Source organism: Mandrillus leucophaeus, unplaced genomic scaffold, assembly GCF_000951045.1.
Source record: "Mandrillus leucophaeus isolate KB7577 unplaced genomic scaffold, Mleu.le_1.0 Scaffold1873, whole genome shotgun sequence".
Lineage (NCBI taxonomy): Eukaryota > Metazoa > Chordata > Mammalia > Primates > Cercopithecidae > Mandrillus > Mandrillus leucophaeus.
In genome coordinates, this window is record NW_012101891.1 from 68,322 (window position 1) to 75,149 (window position 6,828).

The 6,828-nt window shown below is 41.2% G+C and overlaps 1 pseudogene; it reads left to right on the top strand.

Moving 5' to 3' along the window:
* Positions 1-1,843: 1,843 nt before the first annotated feature.
* Positions 1,844-2,306, top strand: LOC105538230 (annotated as a pseudogene).
* The last annotated feature ends 4,522 nt before the right edge of the window (positions 2,307-6,828 follow it).

A 6,828-nucleotide genomic window follows, 5' to 3' on the forward strand; every position in this document is an offset into this window, starting at 1 on the left:
TAAATATTCTGAGGCCAGAGAGATGGAATTCCCATAATGAAAGCTTAAGAAGGTTCCCCTTAACAATATCCGGGCCTTACCCGCCCCTAGGGGGTTCCCCTTCTTGTTCTCCCCTACTCACCCGTGCTGACCCTGCTCGCTGCGCCACTTGTTGGGGTCCCTGCCGGGGGTGGTGGAGAATGAAAGAACACACAAAAGACAAAGACAAACAGAGAACATGGCGGCCGCACTCAGAGCCTCCACCTCACTTTATTTATACTCCATAAACCCCACGTCAGCAGAAAGAATGCAATGCAAAACAAACTTTCTTTTCCCAGAGGTAACCTTCTACTCAGTTCCTTGTTTCTATGCTCTTCTTTATCTGCCCGCCTTCTTGGCGCCTACGGGAGTTCATTAAAAGTTCAATTGGAGATACTGTCCTTGAGCCCTATCTATTCTCAGCATACTGTTTTCAAAGGCCCCTGCAGTGTCAGCAGCATATGGTGTCACTGAAAGAGTATCTAAACCAGAACAAAGCCATTTCATGTTGGGCTAGAGAAGTTGGGGGTAAACGTTTTGTGAACCCCAACTGGAACCTCCTTGCAAGGCAAGGGCTGGGCTGGAGAGTCACTCAGGAGCCACACAACACAGGTTCCAGCCCTGGAGCAGGTGCACAGGAGGCTGCTGAGAAGGTTTCCTTTGATGGACTGAGTCTTCCCTTGTCAGAAAAAAAAGCTAAAATACGAGTTCAACAAATTGCTGATATCTGAACCATTCATACAATTTAAGGCAATGAGAACTATTTTTAAAGTGGGCTTCTGGGATTATTAATATCTTAATAGTGAGAATATGAAGAATAGGGATGGTTTTCCTAATTCAATGGATACAGAATTGTGGTAGCCACTCTATTTCTATGAATAAGAAATTCAGATTTCAGTGTGAAGTAATGTTGCCTACATTGTGTGAGTGACAGGGCAGTGGTGGATCTTGGAGTGTGGCAGGGGCACTTACCAAGTGAGTCAGAAATCAATATGTAAAAATGAGGATCTGTGGATATGAACTGAAAGTATGTAAATACTTCATAAAATACTAATAAATGGAGTTCAAAATTAACCCAAAATTATTAAAAACACAAATTCCTTGGCAATTATATTGGGAGCAGTGAGTTCATAAAGAACTCCAAACTAGTGTTTCAACTTCTGATTCCTATTGTTCCTGAGACGAGAAAATCAGCTCCAATTACATATCACAGGGCAAATCTCTAAACCAAGAGTGCTTCCATTGAAGATCCTGGGGAATCAGACGCAGGGCAGGTGCTAGAGACACTGGATCAGGAGTACCCAGCGGATCTCAGAGGGACCTGCTGGACACTCATATAGGAGATCAGCAGTCACTGTCTCAGATCACCAGTGAACTGTGCCGGTGCCTGAGAGGTCCAGAATAGGGCCAAGGCGTCTTCTCAGTGTCATGGAGACGGATGGTTCCAGAAATCTTCCAGGCGGTCTCTACGCTTATAAAATGAAAGTTCACAATGAGGAGCATGCTCTGAGGGGGCTTATTCTTCAGTGAAAGGACCTCTGTCCACAAACATTCATAAATGGAGCAGGACATGCATTTCATCAAACACGATTAGGGCTCAGACCATCTGCTTCTCACTCTCATAAGGCCAATGTGTCATTTACCTTCCCTTTCTTATCATGGATCAGGCTCTGAGGTACGAAATGTTCTGCCTCATGAATATGCAAATAAGCTGAGATCCACTGAAGTAAATAACCTGACATCCACTGGATGTCTGTGCCCTGAGGGCATCATCCAACAACCAATCCCTCCTCTAGAGAATCCCCTGAGAGCTCAGCTTCTCACCATGGACTGGGCCGGGAGGATCATTTTTCTGGTGGCAGCAACTACAGGTAAAGGAACATCTATTCCCTGGGATGAGAGGGGAACTCTTTTCAGTCAAAAAGAATTTTATCCACTCTTCTGTGTCCCCTCCACAGGTGCCCACTCCCAGGTGCAGCTGGTGCAGTCTGGGGCTGAGGCGAGGAAGCCTGGGCCTCAGTGAAGGTCTCCTGTAATTTTTCTGGGTTCATCATCACAAGCTACAGTATACACTGGGCGCGACAGGCCCCTGGACAAGGGCTTAAGTGGATGGGATGGAACAACCCTAGCAATGGTAACAGAGTCTACACGCAGAAGTTTAAGGGCAGACTCACTATGACCAGGGGACGTCCAAGAGCAGAGCCTACACGGAGTTGAGCAGCCGGAGATCTGAGGACACAGCCGTGTATTACCCTGCACGACACACAGTGTGGAAACCCACAGCCTGAGAGAGTCTGAGGGCCTGAGGGAGGAGGCAGCTGTGCTGGGCATGAGGAGATGACAGAGATTATTTGATTGCAGACTTTCTTAGAAAGTGAGGTTAAGTCATTGAAGAAAAGGAACAAGAGAAATGTGTATGCACTCTAAGTATTTGAGAAATTTTCCGTACAATATTTACTCTGTAAGCGAAATTCAAGGAGTAGAAAACAATCAAATTAATAAGACTGATATAGGAATTGCTCTGAAGATACTAGTGTGAGCATGAGTTTTTGAATCCGTGTTGTAAATATTTTGGAACACAGCTGCAAGATCACATTTTATTTCTCCATTTATGTCCATTATATGAAATATCAAAATATTTTAATGTTTTCCATAGTGTGCAGTTATGATTTGGTGCTCATGCCAGCAATGCATGATAGATCTCGGTTCTTCCTCATTCTTATTGCCATTTGGCACTATGAATATTGTGTATTTTAACCATTCTACTAGATTATTAGTGGTATCCCATTTTGTTTAAATGCACATCTCTAATTAAAATTTTATATGTAATTGTTTTTATAGAATTATGATGAAGTGTCTATTTTGATATTCTGCTCATTTTTAATTTAACTGTTTTCTTTTGATCAGTTGTATGTTTCCTTACATACCCAATATAAAATTCATTTACCAACTTAACATAAAGCCATTTAACAAATATGTGATTTGGAAGTGTATTATCCAAGTCTGTAGTTGTCTTTTCACTGCTTTATCAGTGTCTGTGGCAGAAAAATGTTCATATACATACATATATATATATGTGTCTATACACATTTATGTGTGTGTGTGCATGTGTGTACAAACTTGGATAAAATAATTTTATTTTTCCATAGAGTATACTTCCGGTATTATTCTAAAACTAACTACGAAATCAACTCTAACAGAAAAACCTGTGTCTCTAATATCCGACCACAATCACAGCATATTTCTTTAAATTTCACCTACTTTATGGGAGGATTATTAACTTAAGATGTTTGAAATTCTTCTGCATGAAAAATGTCTTTTTTCAACTTTTTAAAAGTTTAATTATCTGTTCACATCAGTGTTGGTTCATTAACATTTATTTTTCACTATGGAGAAAATTTGATGTTACTTTATTCATTTTATTGCTCAAATAACCACAGCTTTTTTAGGTCCTGTGAGCTCATTTAGTTTGGATTCTGTTTCCTCACAGCACACCCCATCCTTTTGTTTTTGAACATGTTCCTTTGTTCTGGTCTTACAAGAAATTCCAAGTTCATTTTCTTTACTATCTTCTCTATACATAGAATCAGTTATTTCTCCAAGGATTTCTGGTTCCTCATAGTAAAGAATTACATTAAAATACAAAATTGTGATATTGGGTGTGTGTTGTTAATGTAGTGTCAGTGTTTCTAGGATCTCTAAGCTAACAGCCCTGGAAAATATGCAGTGTATATTAACCCATGTGTACATGCACATCTGAACTATTTCTGTGCCTTATCTTCTGTACCTTTATTACATCAAACTTTAGAAAACACTGGAATCTACAATCTACTATGATGCCACATGGATGTTTCTAGCCTTTCTTCCTTTCCTGTGCATAACCACCAACTGCAGAGTGAGGAACCCCCTCCCACCATATGCCATTCATTTAAGGAGTTGTACAAGTTCAGGATATCTGCACAGTGGTATTAGAATTGTTAACTTGTCCCCCTGTTTGAAACATGTTTATCAACTAGAATACAGTGTTTAAGTGCAGTTTCTTTATACTTTGATTTACAAAGCACCTTAATTTCCAAAGTTATCTAGGTGAGAAATTGTATGTGCCACTTTCTTCAGTGAGGTTATTTCAAATATGCTGTGCACTTTTTATTTGACATTTTGTAAAAGACAAAAGTGTAGATCATATAAATATATGAGGGGTTTCTAGAAATTTAGAGAGAGGGTATGCATTATGAGAAACAGGCACTTTTTACAAAAAGTGAAACATTTTTATGATCTGCAGTAGTGAACACACGACACAATTTGTTAAGTCTCGCAATTTTATGATGTGAAGTGTGAATCGAAATATATACAACTTACAGAATTATTTAGCACATCATGAACCCCAGGGTAAAATGCAGAGAGCATAAAAGCAAAATATCTAATAACTTTACACAGTGTGGGGAGGGAATTGCATGAGATGCAGGCAACAAAGAATGAAGGAACTTTCTCGATTTATGTATGTTTCTGTTCACATGAGACTTTTCTTTAATTAGTTTCATGTGCAGTCAAGTTTCCCTCCTGACAAGCAAATAATCCAGATGATTCGCATCTTCCCTTGGCCAAGAGAGATTTCCCTTAAACTTCAGCTCAGTTCAGGCACACACTGTCTCTGAATGGGCATTTACTATCAGTCAATACACACACCTGTCCCCACGTGGACCTTTCCCTTGGACAAACACACACATCCTCATGTTGACTCTTCCCTCAGACAAGCACACCTTTCCTCAAGTGAACTCTTGCTTCAGATAAGCACACGTGCCCCCACATTTAATTTTCCTCAGACAAGCACATATATCGGACACTGAAAAGCTGCGTGGTAAAATGAGCTCAGGATAGAGGTAATTATGGACTCCAGCTCTGACAATTTGTAGAAATTGTCATTTTTAAAATTCTAACTGAAGATGTTGCTTTATTGTAGACAACAGGGGCTTACAGCTCTAATTACACAGCCTACAAGCAGGATTCCATTTCCTCTGGATAAGGTTTATGTTTTTTTACTGTACTTATTTGTTGATAAACATTGATACTATAAAGATACCCTAACGGGGTCCACATAAGAGAAAAAGAGTAATGGGCAGATCGACCCTGAAAATCCAGTCCCAGGAATCCTTTGACCCTGCCCTCCCTGGAATCCAGAGACAGAGACAGGATGAGCCCTGATGACTGATGCACTCATGTCCCCAGGGAGAAAGACATGGAAATGAGGCCCCTCCCCTGCTAATGAAAAGCAGCTCTTCACCTGTTCCTGCAGGTCCTGGTGAGGAGCCATCCCACATCTATGCCCTTCCTCAGTGTCCACACCGTGGGGTCTGTGCTGATCTGGGCTTCCCTTGTCATCACTGTCAATATTCGTATTCCTCATAGATCAGGCCCAGCTGTTGCCTCTGCGTGCAGAAGTCCCCTGTGAAGTTAACTGGTGGAGTCAGACAGAGAAATACTACAGACGAAGAACTCTCAGAGTTTTCTGCAAAGCCTCTGGATTCACTTTCACTGAAAACAATATCAGTTTCACTGAAACAGCATTCACTGGACTCTATTGGTCCAGCAGTCTTCAAGAGAGCTGTTGGTGTGGGTGATAACAGAGTAATTCAAGTGGAAGTTCCCGATGAGACTCTCCTTGAGTACAAAGAAAATTAACATTCCTCAGAGACACCCTTAGAAAATCTCTTTTAAGATGATTAACCTGAGAGCTCAGGAAAAGTCCCTGCATTACTGTGAGGGACACCATGGAAGCATCACACTACCTGACTTTAAACTATACTACAAAGCTACAGTAACCAAAACAGCATGGTACTGGTACCAAAACAGAGATGTGGACCAATGGAACAGAACAGAGTCCTCAGAAATAATATCACACACCTACAACCATCTGATCTTTGTCCAAAATGTAAAAAAGGAAAATATTGGGCTAATCAGTGTCACTCTAAGTTTGACAAAGAAGGGAAGCCGATTTTGGGAAATGCCAGGAGGGTCCCGTCCAGGGCCCCATTCTAAACCAGGGCATTTTCAGCTCAGGCCATTCCCTCACCCCTATACAATGTCTGTCTCCCGCCACAGCCAGTAGTGCCCCAGTAGATTTATGCTGCACAAAAGCTGTGAGCTTTTCTGCCTGGTGAACCCCCACAAAATGTCCCAAGAGGAGTCTGTGGACTCTTGCCAGCAAGGACGATGGGATTACTTTTAGGAAGGTCTAGTTTAAGTTTAAAAGGGGTACAAATACATACAGGAGTCATTGGTTCAGATTACAAAGGAGAAATTCAAATTGTTATATCTATTTCTGTTCCCCGGAAAGCAGAGCCAGGAGAGCATATGGCACAGCTCCTCATTGTGCCATATGTGGGAATGGAAAAAAGTGAAATTAAATGAACAGGAGGATTTGGAAGTACAAATAAACAAGGCAAAGCAGCTTATTGGGTAAATCAAATTACTGAGAAACATCCTACCTGTGAAAAACTATTCAGGGAAAGAAATTTAAAGGTTTCATAGACAGCGGAGTGGACATTTCAATAATTTCTCTATAGTACTGGCCACCCTCATGTGTTGGGGGCCGCACCGAGGGTGGTGGAGTATGAAAGAACACACACAAAGACAAAGACACACAGAGAACATGGCGGCCGCACTCAGAGCCTCCGTCTCACTTTATTTATACTCCATAAACCTCACGTCAGCAGAAAGAATGCAATGCAAAACAAACTTTCTTTTCCCACATGTAACCTTCTACTCAGTGCCTTGTTTCTATATTCTTTCTTATTTACCCGCCTTCTTGGC